At 42.8% G+C, this 18,122-nt stretch overlaps 1 protein-coding gene and 1 pseudogene across 5 annotated transcripts in view; one reads left to right on the top strand and one right to left on the bottom strand.

Moving 5' to 3' along the window:
- The window catches only part of Nsd3 (nuclear receptor binding SET domain protein 3), a 107,802-nt gene extending 92,885 nt beyond the window's left edge, over positions 1-14,917 (bottom strand). For 3 of the 5 annotated variants that reach the window (XM_075986408.1, XM_075986410.1, XM_075986411.1), the window contains exon 1: positions 13,794-13,933. The gene's annotated coding sequence lies outside the window, so the exon portion shown is untranslated. Of the gene's footprint in view, positions 1-13,793; positions 14,270-14,538 lie in introns of those variants that run through there. The other 2 variants (XM_075986409.1, XM_075986412.1) reach the window with 2 other exon arrangements.
- On the top strand, positions 1,416-2,206 carry LOC142856886 (ribosome biogenesis protein NSA2 homolog pseudogene; annotated as a pseudogene).
- Positions 14,918-18,122: the final 3,205 nt, after the last annotated feature.

Raw genomic sequence — 18,122 nt, 5'->3', positions numbered from 1 at the left:
TCACTAAATAATCAGTTCACTATGAGAAAAACAACAAAATAAAATGAACCCCAATTATTTTTCAACCTTTTCAATAGTTATAATATGTAACTATATTTTAGCTGGTAGTACTTTCATTAAAAAATAAAATTAGAAAGCATTTTATTAAATGCCAAAAACAGGGACAGTAAGATGATTCAATGGGGTAAAGGAACTTGCCAGCAATCCTGATGACCTGAGTTAAAACCCTGGAACCAACAAGAGATAATCAACTACCAAAGTTATCTTCTAAGCTTTACTCATGCATCATGGTATGCACACACAAATAAATAAATGTAAAAAAAATTAATGCTGCAAATACATACTATAAAGAACATATCATCTAAGAGTCAATAATTAAAACATATATTTTAAGAAATATTATTTACATAACTTTATATAATATGATATTCTCTACCATAAATCTAATAACTTTAAAAGCACATAAAACTACCAACAGTGTGCTATAATTCATATTGGGCACATTATGAAATACTGTCTTTTGTACCAGTATATAAAAATTTGAGTTACTGTTAATGGGATTACAAGAAACAGTCATGTTACACTTATGAGAATATTAGAATCCTGACCGCTATAAAAATGACTCCAAGAAAAATGACTTTTTGATATTAATTATAGATTAATACCAACTCTGTCCTGAACACTAAAATCATACACATTTGAAGTGTCTTTTTGCACAGCTTCACTACTGACATAGTAGCCAGTTCAGGTATCTAAAATTCATGTTTGTTTGTCTTTTTGAGACAGTGTCTCAGAGATCTGCCTGTCTCTACTCACCCCTTCCAAGAACTATGATTAAAGGTGTATGACACCATGATCAGCAAATTTAGATGTCTTTAAAATCCAAAGCAAAGCATGGCAGTACTTCTCCTGTTATGGAAGAGTGCAACTCTTAACAGAAATTCTTGGTAATAGCTACACAAGGTGAAATATACTTTTAATCCCAGTACTGAGGAGGGGAGTCAGAGACAAGTAGATCTCTGTTGAGTTCAAGGTGAGCTAGGGCTGCATAGTAAAACCCTATCTCAAAAAACAAAAACAATCTTGGTAAAACCGAAGCTCTCAAAGTTCAACTGCTCCTTGCCTCATCTTCCAAGTACAAGAAATGGGGATTATAAGAGTGCACTAGTCCAAAATATATGGACATAAATTCTACATTTAAGACATTTTATTACCAGATCTCTGAGTTCAAGGTCAGCCTGGTCTACAGAACAAATTCCAGGACAGCCCGGTCTATTCAGAGAAGCCATATTTTTAAAAAACAAAAAAAGCGCTTTTCTGTTCCGCCTTGCACGTAGTGGGGTCATGGTCAGTGAGACCCAGAAGGGGTTTTGTGCACCTGGGAGGTTGCAGATGGCTGTTTCATGGCTGTCATCATGCCACAAAATGAACATATTGAACATATTGAATTACACCCTAAACGCTATGGATATCATTTGGATTACCATGAGAAAAAGAGAAAGAAAGTTGGGAGGACCATGAACGTTCAAAGAAGGCAAAAAAAAAAAGAAAAAAGAAAAAAGATTGTCCTGAAGGCTAAGCTCCACCATAAGCAGCGCCATGCTGAGAAAATACAAATGAAAAAGACTATAAAGATGCATGAAAATAAAACCAAATAAAAGAATGATGAAAAGACTCCACAAGCAGTACCTGCCGACCTGCTGGACAGAGAGGGGCAATCTAGAGCAAAGGAGCTTTCCAGCATGATTAAGCAGAAGCAAAAAGAGAAGGCGGGAAAATGGGAAGTCCCTCTACCCAAAGGAAAAACAGAAGTATCGAAAGTTATTTGAACAGGAAAAAGAAAAAAGAAGGCATGGAAGAAGATGGTTACTAAAGTCTTTGCTGGTGATGGTTTTACAAGAAAACCACCTAAATATGAAAGGCTTATCAGGCCAATGGGTCTGTGTTTCAAAAAAGCCCATGTCACACATCCTGAGCTGAAAGCTACCTTTCGCCTGCCAATACTTGGTGTGAAAAGATCCACAGTCCCCATTATACGCACCTCTCGGTGTAATCACCAAAGTAGTTATTGAAGCGAATGTGAGCGAACTGGGCCTTGTGACACGGGAGGCTAGGTTATCTGGGGAAAGTATGCCCAAGTTACCAACAATCCTAAAAATGACGGGTACATAAATGCAGCCTTGCTGGTTTGATAGTGACTTCTCCTGAAAACCACACACCCTTAGGAAAACACCATCACTGTGATCTTTCTGAATACTACCAAGCTGCTTACCCATGAGCAGTTATGGAGGAGTATTTATTAAATTGCAAAAAAATAAAAACTTGCCGGGCAGTGGTGGCACACGCCTTTAATCCCAGCACTCGGGAGGCAGAGGCAGGCGGATCTCTGTGAGTTCTAGGCCAGCCTGGTCTACAAGAGCTAGTGCCAGGACAGGCTACAAAGCTACAGAGAAATCCTGTCTCGAAAAACTAAAAATTAATTAATTAATTTAAAAGAAAATTAAAAAATAAAAATTGCAGTTTTAAAAGTCATGATATGGAGTTGTAAAAAAAACCAAAAAACAAAAAAAGCAAAAAAGAAAAAGCCAAAAACATTTTATTGCTCAGAAGTCTATACTCTGTTGTTAATTCCACTGACTAAAAGAATTTTAAGATTGTATACATAATAAATAAATAAATATAAAAAAAAGAATTTTAAGAAACCTGGTAAGTTGGTTCAGTGACTAAAGGGTGGGCATTGGTTGCTCTTGCAGAGGACCAAGGTTCAATTCTCAGCACCTACATGGTGGCTCATAGCCTTCTGCTGACCTCTGCTCTGCAGCACCAGGCATGCGTGGTACACAGACACACATGTAGGTAGGGGACCTGTAAAAAAGTGAAAGGCCCGTAGCTGAGCAGCAGAAGCTAAATTCCAGGTCCCATCCCACACCAGAAAACAAAAATGAAGAACTTCAAAACCTTCCATTTTTCAACTCTTTTTGCCCCCAACTTTTCTATTTTAAAACTGGGGGTGGGCATACATGAGTACCAACTTGTGCATGTGGAGATTGGAGGGCTACATGCAGGAGGTGGCGCTGACCCTCCACCATATGGGTTTCCGGTTAAGGGATCAAACTCAGGTCTTCTCAGGTTTAGCAGCAAACATCTTTATCCAGTGAGACCTCTCACCAGCCTGAATTCTGGGTTTTAAACAATTACTATTAACTAGCTATTTTCTGTGACAGGGTTTATTAAGTTCAAAAATAGTAAATATTCTGGGGGTAAGACATTTATAGCAAAGATCCTCAGGGTGGAAAGACATTTAAAAATCAAATCCCAAGAGATGGCTCAGTGGTTAAGAGCTCATTGCCCTGTTGACCAGGTGGTGGCGGCACATGCCTTTAATCCCAGCGCTCGAGAGGCAGAGGCAGGTGGATCTGTGTAAATTCGAGGCCAACCTGATCTACAAGAGCTAGTTCCAGGACAGGCTCCAAAGCTACAGAGAAACCCTGTTTCGAAAAAATAAATAAATAAATAAGTAAGTAAGTAAGTAAGTAAGTAAGTAAGTAAGTAAGTAAGTAAATGAGAGCTTATTGCCCTGTTGAAGAGCAGAGTTCAGATTCCAGTACCCACATCAGGTGACTCACAACTGCCTGTAACTCTAGCTCCAGATGCCCTCTTCTGGCTGATTCGGGTGTCTTTATGCACATATATATTCACACAGACACAGACATTTCTAAAAATCTAGTTTTGGGGGCAGGGTCCAATCCCTAGCTGCTGCCCGTGGTGGTGATACACGCCTGTAGTCAGAAGTTCAAGGTCAGACATAGCAAGTTTGGGGCTGCTTGGACTGGAAACTGTATCTCAAAAGGAAACTCAGTTCTTCCCACCATCTTACAGTTCTACCACTCAGCACTGACTGCTCAGCGCTCACCTAGTAAAACACTGTCCTTCAAGCAACCTCAGGGAACGTTCTCACATGCTCACGGAAATCAAGTTAGTCATGATCTGTGAAGAAATGGGCAAATGTGATGCAACAAAGAAATTGGCCTGGCACGGTGGCACATGTTTAATCCCAGCACTCAAGACTCAGAGGCAGAGGCAGGTGAATCTCTATGAGCTCAAAGCCAGCATGGTCTACAGGGAGACACCCTGTCTCAAAAAAAGAAAAACGAAAGAAAAGGAGAGAGATCACATACATAGACATTTAAGCAATCATACCACATGCTAGAATAAAGCTTCAGGTAAACCCAGGGACAAGCAGAATGTCTACTGAATAAAAGCATGTACTATTAATACTGGTCTTAAAGTCATGTCACCACAGCCAGTTGGTTCTTAGATTTTCTAAATGCTCATATTTTACTTTCTTTTATACCTTAGATTCTATATGATCCTCAAGTCAAAAAACAATTATGAAGCCAGGTGGTGGTGGCAAACACCTTTAATCCTAGCATTGGGGGTGGGGGGGAGAGGTAGGAGGGTCTCTCTGAGTTCAAGGTCAGCCTGGTCTACAGAGTGAGTCCAAGTCAGTCAGGGGTGTTACCCAGAGAAAGTCTGTCTTGAAAAACAAAAACAAACAAAAAAATTATGACAAAAATAATACATTTTAAAGTACTAAGCAATATATAAAACTAATAAATTTTTAATTTCCCATAAAGATGTTTGGGTGTTTTCTCTTGTTTTGTTTTGTTTCACCAGTTTTATCACTTCAGGATTTTAGGTTCAACTATATTCAAATTTCACATCACTTACTTGTTTCATTAGAAAACTAAACATTATTCAGTTATAGATGCATCATGTTACAATAACAATAGTGGAAGTAAACTTGGACTGGAAAGTTAACTTCTTGCTCATACTTGTACCAACATGAGTTCTCTTGCAGAGCACATCCACCACCCACGCAACCTATGCAGAGATGCTGCTCCAACATATTTTAACTTCTTCTAAGGCAACCAAGTGAGTTCACCTCTTCATCCACTAAACATGTGACTAAAGACAGCCTCATCTGTAAGCAGCATTTTTTCTTCCTTCTTTCCTTTCCTTTTTAATGCTGAAAATCAAACCCAAGGCCTCTTTACGTATAGAAAAATACTACTAAGCCATACCCTCAGCCTCTAATACTTTCTTTTTTGGTTTTTCCACATAGGATTTCTCTGTAGCTTTGGAGCCTGTCCTAGCTCTTGTAGACCAGGCTGGTCTTGAACTCACAGAGATCCACCTGCCTCTGCCTCCCAAGTGCTGGGATTAAAGGCATGGGCCACCACTGCCCGGCCCAGTACTTTATTTCTGTTTTTAAGAAGTATGTATTATCAACTGCATGCCTACTATAGTCTAGGTGCTTTAGCACTTCCAATTTGAAACCTTACAATTTTAAGAAGTAGTCATATCTATTCAATGACAAGAACATTAACCCTCAGTGGTAAGATAAAATGGTGATAGGAACTCAGATTTCAACTTTGGCCCACCTCCACTGCCCACCCAATTTAGGAGAGGAGGAAGTTGGAGGGGTGGCTCTGTGGTTGAGAGCACATGCTGCATAGCCATGAGGATCTGAGTTTAGATCACAGCACCCACATAATAAGCTAGGCATGATCTCACAAATGCACACTTATAACCCCAGTACTGTGGGGGCAGATGCAGGAAGATGTTGGAGACTTGCTAGCAGCCTAGCAGAAATAGAACATAAGTTCCAGGTACAGGGAGCCCCTGCTTCAGAGGAAACGGTAAGGAGTGGGAGAGAAGGCCACCCAAGAGCTCTGTGCTTGTGCACACAGGTGCACAGCCACATGTGCACAGACCACGCCCCCAACACGCACAGTTCTGCTAAACCGGCTTAAAGCAAACACAACTGCAGAACAACTAATGGAATAAAGGTCAGTTAGATCAAAGCAAATCTTTTACAGTAAGACAGATAGGTAGAACACACTGTCCATGGACATCCTCCTCCACTCAGCTCTGAACAGGGTTTCTCTGTGTAGTCTTTGCTGTCCTGGAACTGGCTTTGTAGACCAGGCTGGCTTCGAACTCATAGAGATTCACATGCCTCTGCCCTCCCAAGTGATGAGATTAAAGGAGTATGCCACCTCCACCCAACCCGTGTACGTTTTAAAAATAAGGTGTTATAAATCAAACCCGATTCAAAACATTTCACTTTATTCATTTAATTACATTTATTTACATGTGTGTTGGAGGCTGTAACATGTATGTACCTCAGCACTTATGTAGAAGTCACATGACAACTTGGTGGGAAATACCTTTACCCAACGAGCCATCTGCTTAAGCTTTTCACTGTATAGTCCTTGCTGGCCAGAGCTCATTGTGTAGACCAAACTGCTGGCCTCCAACTCACAGAGCTCTGTCTGCCTCTGCCGCCCAAGTGCTGGAACTAAAAGTGTGCACCACTCTGCCCTGCCAGCATTCCATTTGTTGGCTCATTTGTGTTTATGATGTGCTCTTCCTAAGATGCCCAAGCTGGTCTGACACACTACTGTAGTCAAGTGATCCTCCTGTTTCTGACTTCTAAGTGTCTAGAACTCTGGCACCACTTCACTTGGGAGCAGACAGAGCTCCAGGACAGCCAGGGATACACAAAGAAACCCTGTCATCATCAATCAATCTATCAACCAACCAATCAAAAAAAAAAAAAAGCTGGGTGGTGGCAGCTCACGCCTTTAATTCCAGAGGCAGGTGGATCTCTGTGAGTTCGAGACCAGCCTGGTCTACAGAGCTAGTTCCAGGACAGGCTCCAAAGCCACAGAGAAACCCTGTCTCGAAAAAAAAAAAAAGACTTCAAATTAAAAGTTCACTAGTTCTAAGATCTGCATCTTGAAAAAGTAAATCGAATGTCATCCTCTTTGAAGAGCTACAGCAAGCACAGTATCAGGCCAAGTAAGTTAAATAACATCCTAAATGCAAGAAATGAATAAATAAAATTTGGTTTACTAAAAACTAATTTGGGAGAGGCAGGCGGATCTCTGTGAGTTCGAGACCAGCCTGGTCTACAAGAGCTAGTTCCAGGACAGGCTCCAAAGCCACAGAGAAACCCTGTCTCAAAAAACCAAAAAAAAAAAAAAAAAAAAAAAAACTAATTTGGGGGGACAGGAGAGATGGCTCAGTCACTCTTACAAAGGACTGGGGTTCAAGACCCAGCAACCATATGGCAGCTCACAATTGTATCACTCCAGTTCTAGGGGACCCAACATCCTCACACAGACATATATGCAGGCAAAACATTAATGCACATAAAAGAAAAATAAATAAATTTTGAAAAAATAATGGTTTTCGAAGTGGACTGAAATCTAAAAATTTATTCTATATTAAATTAAAGTATTTTTGGTCTGAGGCATCTAGGAAATTTCAAATTCTCCCATTCCTGAGTTAAATAAATATTGTGCTTTCAAGTTCATTTTTTTAAAAACTGGAGTTATTGCATGAGTATTTATAAAACAACCTAAGAGGGCACATAAAATGAAAACTATAATGTATATAATTCTTTTTCATTTTCCCATTTGCTTTCGCCTCCATGTAAGTCTTAACTAGGATCAGGTCCATATCAACCCCAGCTTGGTGATACATGCTCATAAACCCCAGCACTTGGAAGATGAAGGTAGTATAAACAGGAGTTCAAGGCTAGCCTCCTCCAGGTTGAGGCCAGCCTGTCTCAAAGAGAAAAAACAATCTGGTTCAGTGTAGTAGAGAATGCCCATGCTTAGCAGAGTCAAAAGGATCACTTGTTCAAGGCCTCCCAGTTACATAGGGAGTTCAGTAGAGGCCAGACAGTCTGGGCTACTGGAGACCCCATCTTAAAACAAAACAAACAAAATAAGCCATACCTCTAATTTTTAAATAAGCTAAGAATCCTCTTTAGGGAGTCTTTTCAAATTCGAAATCTTGTTCAGATGTACTACAGGAGTAACAACACACATTCAGTAAAAACAGTGCTTTCTAATTCACAAAATTCAAAATACATCTTTTACTTTTTCATGTTACACTAATAGGTATTATACATGCTACAGTGGTGTTTTAAAGAACTTACTACATATTTCCTAAGGTTACTAGTAAAAATGAAAATGAAATTGTAAGCTTTTTTTTTTTTTCAAGAGGGTTTCTCTAACAGCCCTGGCTGCCCTGGAACTTACTTTGTAGACCGGGCTGGCCTTGAACTCACAAAGACGCCTTTACCTCCCGAGTACTGGGGATTAAAGGCCTGCACCACCATGGCCTGGAGACCCTGTAAGCTTTTACAAAGTACAAGGTAGGAAGGACTGTCCAGGCAGTTTAGGGGTCAGAGACATGCCTGGACAGCTGACTTCCTGAGTTTGATCCCTGGAACTCAGAGTGAAAGGAAATACACCTGCACACACACACACACACACACACACACACACACACACACACACACACACAGAGTAAAATAAGGTGACTCTAACACATCTAGTTGATAAGTTACTCTTTATAATGTTTAAGATTAAACTAATCTGTGCGGGTGTCTATGTAGGTTGGGTGATTTTCAGGAGTTAGTTCTCTGTTTCCACCATTAAGGTCCCAGTGATCTAACTCAGGCTGCCATGTGTGGCAGCAATGCCTTTACCTGCTGAGCTAACTCACCCACAGGCCCCATCCTATTAATAATTTATGAAAAGATTAGTCTAAAGAAATAAAGCTCATTAATTATTTAAAAAAATCAAGTGTCAGATATGTTGTTTATTAATCAAAAAATCACTTTAATTGCTTCTTTAAAAGTAATAATACTGTTTTTTTTCTCTAAAGTAAAACTAAAAACAGCATTGCATTAAAAAACAGATTTTTATGAATACCAACTCCTAAATCTTTTTAAAGCTTTAAGAATTTTAATGTCTTGGGACTGATTTGCTTGTCACTGTGGAGCAGTGTGCATATATATGACTTTTGTTTGGAATCATAGAATATGTTTCCTTTTTGGTCTCGCTTCACTTAAGAGAATTAACTCAAGATCCATCCATGCTGTGTTTATCATTTCTTCCTTTTTATAATGAACAGTACGGATGTTATAACTCTGTGTGTGTGTGTGTGTGTGTGTGTGTGTGTGTGTGTGTGTGTGTGTGTGTGTGTGTTTGAGATAAAGTCTCACTGTTTAGACCAGATTGGCCTCAACTTGAGATCCTCCTGAGTGCTGGGATCCTAAATGTTTCTCTTGGACTCATATTTGACAACTCTTCTTCTCTTTTGTGTGTGTGTTTCAACACAGGGTTTCTCTCTGTAGCCCCAGCTGGCCTCGAACTCACAGAGATCCACCTGCCTCTGCTTCCCAAGTGCTGGTATTAAAGGCGTGCATCACCATGTCCAGCCTGACATCCTTTTAAAACTATTGCCTTTAATTAGGAATTTCCAGCTCATTAAAAACAAAAACAAAGAAAACTTGTTCAGTGTCTCAATTTTACTTTAAGACCAAGACTAGGCTTCTAATTTTCCCCCGTCATTGCTAACTATTTCATTGACAATTTCATTACAAGAAAAATTCTGCCAAAACCTATTATATTGAAGAAAACACAAACTTCAAAATAGCCTGGATATAGTTCATTTGCACATAAAAACATTTTACCCATATGCTGCCTGTCAAAGTGTGAAAAAAACACAAGCATGAACCCTTGCCTCACTGCAACTCCCTGGAATTCATTACACTAACGCTGGCTGACCTCAGCTCATTCCCTCTCACCTGGAACTTACAGAACAGCTCAAAAACTTTCATAGTAAGGAAGTAATGTGTTCTTGAGTCACTGGTTTGTCACCAAAGCTTGGGACTTAACTTCTATAGGCCTCAGTTTTTTCTCACGTAAAATAAGCTAGGTTGCACCATTTATCTTCCATTAAAGCAGACTGTTACAAATGTAATCACAAGCAACTATATTCTTAAAATAGCAAAAGAATGGTAAATTTAGCTGGAAATAATGGGGGATGCCTTTAATCCCAGCACTCAGGCAGAGGCAGAGGCAGATGAATCTCTGTAAGTCAGAGGCCAGCCTGGTCTACATAGGGAGTTCCAGGACAGCCAGAGTTACGTAGTGACACCCTGACTCAAAGTTGTAGGTCCATATGCCTGCTGAGTAAAGCAAATCGGCAGTCAGAGCTGTGGTACACATAATGTCAGATACATGGAAGAACTGACGCAAGAGGATATCAAGTTTGAGGCCAGTCTGAGCAACTCACAATAAAATAAGAAAAGGCCACCTTTAATCCCAGCACTCGGGAGGCAGAGACAGGCGGATCTCTGTGAGTTTGAGGCCAACCTGGCCTACAGAGCAAGTTCCAGGACAAGCCCCAAAAAGAAAAGAAACAAAAGGCCAAGGTGTAGTTGAGAGGCCTGGGTTCTAGAATTATGAGTGTGAGCCCGATATATATATGTGAGGAAATCCACCGAAACTGTCTAGGACACTCAAGACACCTCCAAGTAGTTAAAGTGACAATGGGGGCACTATTCTTTTGAAATATCTTAAATAACAAGTATGTGTTATTCTTATGACTTTAAAGAAGAAATGAGCAGAAACAGTTTGCTGTCTGGGTTCTATAATTCAAAAGACCTATACTCAAATACCAGCTTGGTTATTTAGATATTGAAATATTGTAATGTTGTTATCTAACCTCTTTCTCCATTTGCAAAAAGCAGTTAGACGTAGTGTCTCAGAAAACCATAGTGAAGATAGGGGAAAGCATACACGCAGGACACTAAGCATAGCACACTGCAAGAGGACAACTATTACTATAGCTATTACTGTTGATTATGATTATTTTAAAATTCCAGAAACTATTGTCTTTAGAGTTACTTTGGACAGCTGGACCAAAACTAACCAGTTTTGTGGGCAATTAGCTTCCTTCATTCAAAGTTTCTTTAATCTAACCATTATAAAACCATTCATTAATTTGCCACTCAGAAAAAAGGGAAGAGAGATGTAGTTTAGTTGGTGAAACGCCTGCTTAGCAAACATTAGAGCCCTAGGAGGGACCCCTAGCACTCTGACGTAAATGAGGCGTGCTAGCTCTATACTATACTATCAGCAGTTCAAGATCAGAAGTTCAAGGTCAGCCTCAGCTACATGGAAAGTTTGAGGCCAGCCTGGAATATATGAGAGAGTGTGTCTCACTACATAAATAAAAAGATATACCAGGGTCAAAGAGATGGCTCTGTGGTTAAAAACAGTAGCTGTTCTTCCAGAGGACCCAGGTTCAATTCCCAGCACCCACATGGCAGCTCACAACCATCCATAATTCCAATTCCAAGGGACCTGACACCCTCTTCTGGCCTCCACGAACACACACACACATACAGGTAAAAACACTCGTACACAAAAAAATAAAATAATTTTTAAAAATTTAGTAATCAGCACAGATTGCTATTTCAGGTGTTTAATAACTATGATAGACTTCTTCACTGAATGGATACCCATCCAAGGAACCCAGAACAGAGCACTCTAAGATGGCTCATTTGCGTTTCCAAATAGATGTTTTCTATTGTAATACACAATTGCTCAGTTTCCTAAAAATGCCGGCATTAATAGTTCATGCACGTAAATTTACTTAATTACAAATAAAATGCAAACCAAGAAAGAAATACAAACAAAATACCTGCATCAAAATAAATTTCAAGAACATGCTGAATGGCCTTTTTGAACTGAATTTGTCTCCAGAATTAAAAAAAATAAATTCATACCATATATTGTCAAATCAAAATACCCTGCCATAAACCCAACATTTATGCCAAGTCTAATCTCAGAAAGCACCACTTCAACAACATTACATTTAAGTTTCCCACCAGACTCCATAAAAACCGAGAGAACATTACTATTAAGATTTGTTGCATCAGCCCGCAGTACAAATGGGCTGAGCCCATTACATAGGTATTAGAAAACAGTTTCACTACTCAGTCATGGGCTAAACTTTGGATTTATCACAATTATGGTTATTTTTTAAGTAGGACACATATTGAATTCTTTTCAGTATGAAAAGAGATTTCACCCAATACTAATTGATCTACTTTGTCAAGATTCAGACCCTTAGTAACTATTCAGAATCATACAAGTAGTGACATTAAAGATTCACCGTAGCTTTCCTGAGAGTGACAGAACTTCCTACCCACCCACCCCCTAAACCCTGGCAACTCAATGAGGATCTAAGGATTATAAGTCACTTCACAGATCACAGTGCTGTGCTGAACTGGCATTTGGAGACTGTATTGAGCTAGCTACACGAAAGCAAAGGGAAGAGGTGATAGAAAGCTGATTTGAAAAAAAGCATTACCCATAACAACATGCATTATTACCTAGCACCAGGAACATTTCTAATTTTCCAATATTCAAAATTAGGCAAGCAGATACAGGCTGATCTTCCCCACCCCTTCTGAAGAGCGCCCCAAGTAAAATAACCAATTCAATTTCCTTGTTTACTTAAAGAATTGAAAAAAAATGTTGGCTTGCTTCTGAGGTGTCTGAAACCAATCAATATTTAAGACTTTTCACAATCATGTTTGAAATAGGTTAGTAATGATTTCTTCAGTTAGTTAAAAAAAAACCGTAATTTTAAATTTATAAAAAAGGGTTAAATTTTACACTGCAATTTATCGGTATGCTTCTTCTGCAACCAGAAGGAAGAAGGGGAAAAAAGGGAGAAGCAGCAAAACACACAAGATGGAAAACATCACTACCTTCTTTGGTGGTTATGAGCAATCGTAAATGACCCAAGAGCTAAGAGAAGTTCATGAATAGAAGGGAGGGGGGTGTAACAATGTGAACTGGTCGGCTCCAGATTCACGCAGAAGTCGGGAGAGGAAAAGGAATTTATTTACACTGCAGTGCCTGGTAGCAAACATGGCTGCCCCTGCCCCCTTTAAATCTGAATAGTCTTCACTCCCTCACCAAAACCATCAAATTATGGCCATGTCTCTCCCTGTCTCCCTACCATAACACAAACACATCTCCTCTTCGCTCAGAACAGTAACACCCACACCGCCCTCATTTCACAACAATCACAACCCCATAACCACTAGCTTCTCTATTTCTCTAGCCTTGAAATACAAGACAGAATACACACAAATATAGGAACAAAAGGCTTTCCTTTCTAACACTTCAATAATCTCCATCCTTCTTTTCCTCACACTCCGGTGACGCCTGGTCGATAATTCTCATCCCTTCCAACACTCAGCTAGTGTCCTTTCCCTAGCCCAGTCGTACGTCTTTCAGTTTCCTGCGTCTATTTCCTATCCTCCTATTGCATCCTGACACAATCATTTTTCATCCCTATTTCCTAATCTTATCTTTTCCTCCACTTTGATTCACTAGTTTCTCCCTTGATTCCCAGGCGATGCCTCGTTCTCCATCAATCCCATCCCTTTCCCCCAAGTCTTCTAGTTTCCACATTCCATTCCAGACCTCCCTAATTTGCAGTCTACCGAGGTCTCTAATGTCCAAATCTAACTCTTCTTTCCCTCCCCCTCCCCCGTTTCCATCCTTATCCCCCGCCCCCATCCCACCTCTACTCCCAATTCCCAGCTCAGCACCACTACATCATATCCCAAGCCTACCTGCCCCACCTCCCGATTCCTTCCACACCCACCTTACCATCTGCTCTTCCTTCCTCGAACCCTTCCAGGCCACCCCGCGGCACCTCCCCTTCCAGGGTCTCACTCCGTACCGGTGTCTGGGTCTTAAGGTCGCCCCCACCCCAGGGAGCCTCCTCAGCCCTGACGCGCAACACACACACACACACACACACACACACACACACACACACACACGCACAAGCACACACACGCGGCACACACACGCAGGCACCCACAAGCACTTTACCTTCAGTTTGTTCCATTCTAACCCCCTGGCCGTGTCAGTACGATCACAGGAGAGACACGGAGGCCCGAAGTGGGGCTGGGTTGCCGGCAGCTGCCGGGACCGCGGGCGCAGGAGACGGAACCGAGCTAGGCCGCATGAAATCCTCGGACTAGATTTCCCCCGCGCCAAGCACCCTTGCCATGGCGGCCGGCACTGAGGAGGGCCACGGCCCGGCCGGCTGGGCTCGTTTGCGGGCAGACGGAAGGCTGCGGGCGACGCGGAGCGAAGGGGAGGCGGCCGGACGGGGGTCGCCGAGTAGCTGCTGGTGCCGGAGAGGAGCCGGAGGCTGGCGGCCCCGAAGGGCAGCGGGGACCCGGGGCTTCAATCGAAAGCTGCACACCTCTCCTAGGCGCCCGGCACACAGCCCCGGCCTCGGCCTCCGTCCGGATCTCCGTGCCGCCAGCTCCCGCCGCCGCCGCCGTCGCCGCCGCCGCCGCCGCCTCCGCGCACAAAGCCCCCCCGCCCCGTTCGGCGGCGCCGCCGCCAAATCCTAGGTCCCTCATTGGCCACAGGCCGCGACGCCTGCCGGGAAATGCAGTCCTGAGCCCGGGCGCTGGGAGCGAAGGAGGAAGAGGCTCGTCAGCCGCCGAGAGGAGGGGCGCGCGAGAGTCTGGAGCCGACGCGAGACCGCAGGCGATGAGGCAGAGGGACAGGAAGGGCTGGTGCGGAGGGGCGGCCAGGTCGGGCCTGCGGGGCTAATACTTACTAAACGGCAGCACGTACTAGACGCCATATGGTACTCGAGTGGCCCTGCTCTACAATTCCTAGACGTTAGGAAGACCCTAAGGTGCCGGACGAGGTTACGCAGAGCAGGGAGTGCTCGGGTTCGGGAGTCGCTGTCACTCTGACAGCTGTCAGCAGAGCGCCCCGGCCCCCGGAGTCCCGACAAGGGGCTGCACTTTAGGACGAGAGTCTGAGCCAGGGCTGGCAGTCTCCCCTGCTGCCCCGCGGAGAGACGGAAGGCTGCCAGGCTGCAAGCACTGGGGGCTTAGGGGGTACCGAGCAGCGTCCGCGTCCGGCTCAGAAGGCACCCCGACCTCCTGGGCAGGCGCTGGACCCGGCTGCCCTCTTCCTGCCCGCACCGGGGCACAGAGGCTTGTGGGTAACCAGGAGGACGTCAGCGCGACTGCATCCCGGGCCGCCGGCCACCGCCAAGACTGCGGGCGGGTCACGTGCCCGGGCCCTGCGCTGCTCGGGGCCAGACCTCGGCACCGAGTGACGTGAGGGTATTTGTCCCTGAGCGATCACCCGAGAGAGAGGAAGGAGGCCGTGCTCTGCAAACCTCCAGCCCTCCCCGTTCTAGGAAATAGGAATGAAACAATGACAGGGCCGGGTAAACAGTCTCGAAGGGAGTGCAGAGGTAGTTTCCTGGGGCCTAGTGGTGATTACTTAGAACCATCAACCCAGAGACGTGAACTTACAAAAGGAACAGACGTAGCGATCAGATGAGGAAACCGATACACGCCCTTGCTTTCTGTTCCGAGAAGTCCAGAACCCTATCACTACCAAGTGTCATACTCTCTTGCCAGAGATACTACAGTGCTCGTGCTATTTGCTACCATGACGGGAGATTTCTGATGTATTTCTTTCCAAATACCATCTTGGAAAATTTTTTGGAAGATTTTATAATTTTATGTTTTTCAGTGCGTGGTTCACGTGTATATCTCCGCGTCTTGTGCATGCCAGGGGAGGTCAGAAGAGGTGTCAGATCTGCTGGAACTGGTGTCATGGGTAAAGGTTGTGAGCAACCGCGTGGGGTGCCGAACTCAGGTCTTCTGCAAGAGCCATCTCTCCAGCCCACCACCTCAAAATTTTACAAAATTTCTACATTTCAGTAATTTGACTTTTTTTGTTGTTTATTTTTATTTTGGTTTTTTTTTTTTTCCAAGACAGGCTTCTCTGTAGTTTTGGAGCCTGTTCTGGAACTAGCTCTTGTAAACCAGGATGGCCTTAAACTCACAGGGATCCACCTGTCTCTGCCTTCCAAGTGCTGGAACTAAAGGTGTGCTCCACCACCACCCAGCTTGGGGGGTGGGGAGATTGTTGCTTTTCTGAGGTGTGTAACAGCCATGGCTTTCCTAAAACTCTGTCTGTAGACCAGGCTGGGCTCAAATTCAGAGATCCTCCTGCCTCTGCCTCCAAGGTGCTGGGATTAAAGTGGTGCATCACCACCTCCGGGCCAGTTCAGAGATTTTAATGGGCACTAAATGTGTATGTGTTTGTTAACGTGACTGCTATACTAAGGGTAACACTGAAAGCAATCCAATTGATTTTATTTATTTAGTGAAATTTTTGAGACAGGGTCCCTGGCCATCCCAAAACTATGTAGCCCAGGACAGCCTCAAACTCATAGTTCTCCTGCCTGCTTCCCGAGTGCTGGAATTAAGCCATGTTGCCACCACTGGGGCTGGGGGGCATTACTATTAATTTTCTACATTATTTTAATTATTATTATGCCTGGCATGGAGCACATGCCTTAAATCCCAGCACTTGGGAGGCAGAAGCAGGTGGATCTCTGAGTTCCAGGTCAGCCTGGTCTACAAAGCAAGTTCTAGACAGCCAGAGCTGTTATACAGAGAAAACCTGTCTAGGAAAAAGACCAAAACATTTTAATTTTTGTGTGTTAACATCAGAGGACGCTTGTAGGAGTTGATTCCAGGCTTTCACCATGTAAGCCACATTGCTGAACCACCTCCCTAGCCTACTTTACAGTTAATCTGTAAAGTTTTGTTAACCAAAGATGGCCTTGAACTCCTGCCAATGTTCCAGCCTCAGCCTCCAGAGTACTGGGATTATAAACACAACCCACCATTCCCAGCTAATCTGTAACCATTTTCTATTTATTCTTACTCATTTATTTTGAGATGGGGCTTGCTATGTGGCCCCGGCTCGTTTCCAACTGGACTCAGGAACTCTTTCCTCAGCCTACCCAGTGGCTGGGATCACAGTCTAGGAGTCCCAGGCCAGGCTTTTCACTATTTTAACCTATCCTTCAGTATTACTACAACTTAAAGAAGCCACAACTGCACTTACGAATAGGCAAATGTGTAAAATAAGGGTGAGCCAGGGAAGTGATGTGGACCTGGCCTGATCCTCTCCCAGCCCTCTCCACTTCCCTCCTCCTGTAACACTCTCGCTTTTCAATCAGGCATTTGGATTTCCCATCTGAGGAGCTCATAAATGCCCCTTAGAGATTTTATTGAGGGAAGTAGGCACACATAATGCCTATGTTTTCAACATATAGCATATTCTGAGGTTCAAGAACATGCTTACTCTTTTCGTAGTAAATGAGCAAACAGGTCATTAAGACAGAAGCATAATAGGTTTCTCGGAGTTATGGCAGTAAAAACTTTTGGGGGCTTCTCTTCTGAAAATTTTTTTAGATAAGTAGATAAATTTACATTTATCCTAAAATCCAAATGTCAAGCCCGATAAAATATACAAACCTGGAGTATTCACTGCTTTAAAGAAATGGACTTCATAAAAAGCGTTTTTACCCCCTCCCGATTTTTAAGAATTGGATTGCTTGCTGACTTGTGACCATGCTAGAAAATCTACTTTGTGTTTCAAATATTGGGTATGGGCTAGTTCAGCTGGCTTACAAATACTTAATAAATCTTGCTGTGCTTGTTTGTAAGTGAATATAATACATGGATAAGAAATTTTCCAGTATTAAATATCTCACTGTGAGACGACAGGAATGTTTTTGCATCCTTTATTAATCTTTTCTGTAAGAGTACATGTTTATGATAATGCAATGGTTCTTATTAAATCAATATTAAAATTATTATCGTAGAGCTTATAATTTTACCATTAGAATTTTCAGGGGGAGAAAAGAAAGCTTTAGCCTGGTATGGTGATCAGGAGGATCTCAGTGAGTTTGAGGATAGCCAGGTTCACATAGGGAATTCCAGGCCAGCCCGGGCTACACAGTGAGACCCTGTCTGAAGGCAGAGAAGAAGAGGGTAAATTTTAATTCTTGAAGATCAACTGTGAAACTAAACCCCTATGTGGAAAGTTGTCGGACATGCACAAAGGGACCCCTAGCGGCCAAACTGAAACGTTTGCTTATTTTAAATAGTCCATTCGGTTCAGTTGAAATATACTTTTGTGGATAAAAAGCGGCCTGCATTTCTTTTTTCTTTTCCCTTTTTTGGTTCTTTTGAAACAGGATCCTGCTGTGTAGCCCTAGCTGCCTTGGAACTCACTTTGTAGATCATGCTGACCTCGAACTCACAGAGATCCGCCTGTCTGCCTCTCATGTACTGGGATAAAAGGCTGTGCTACCGC

This window comes from Microtus pennsylvanicus, chromosome 9, assembly GCF_037038515.1.
Source record: "Microtus pennsylvanicus isolate mMicPen1 chromosome 9, mMicPen1.hap1, whole genome shotgun sequence".
NCBI lineage: Eukaryota > Metazoa > Chordata > Mammalia > Rodentia > Cricetidae > Microtus > Microtus pennsylvanicus.
This window is presented reverse-complemented; position numbering and strand designations above follow the sequence as displayed.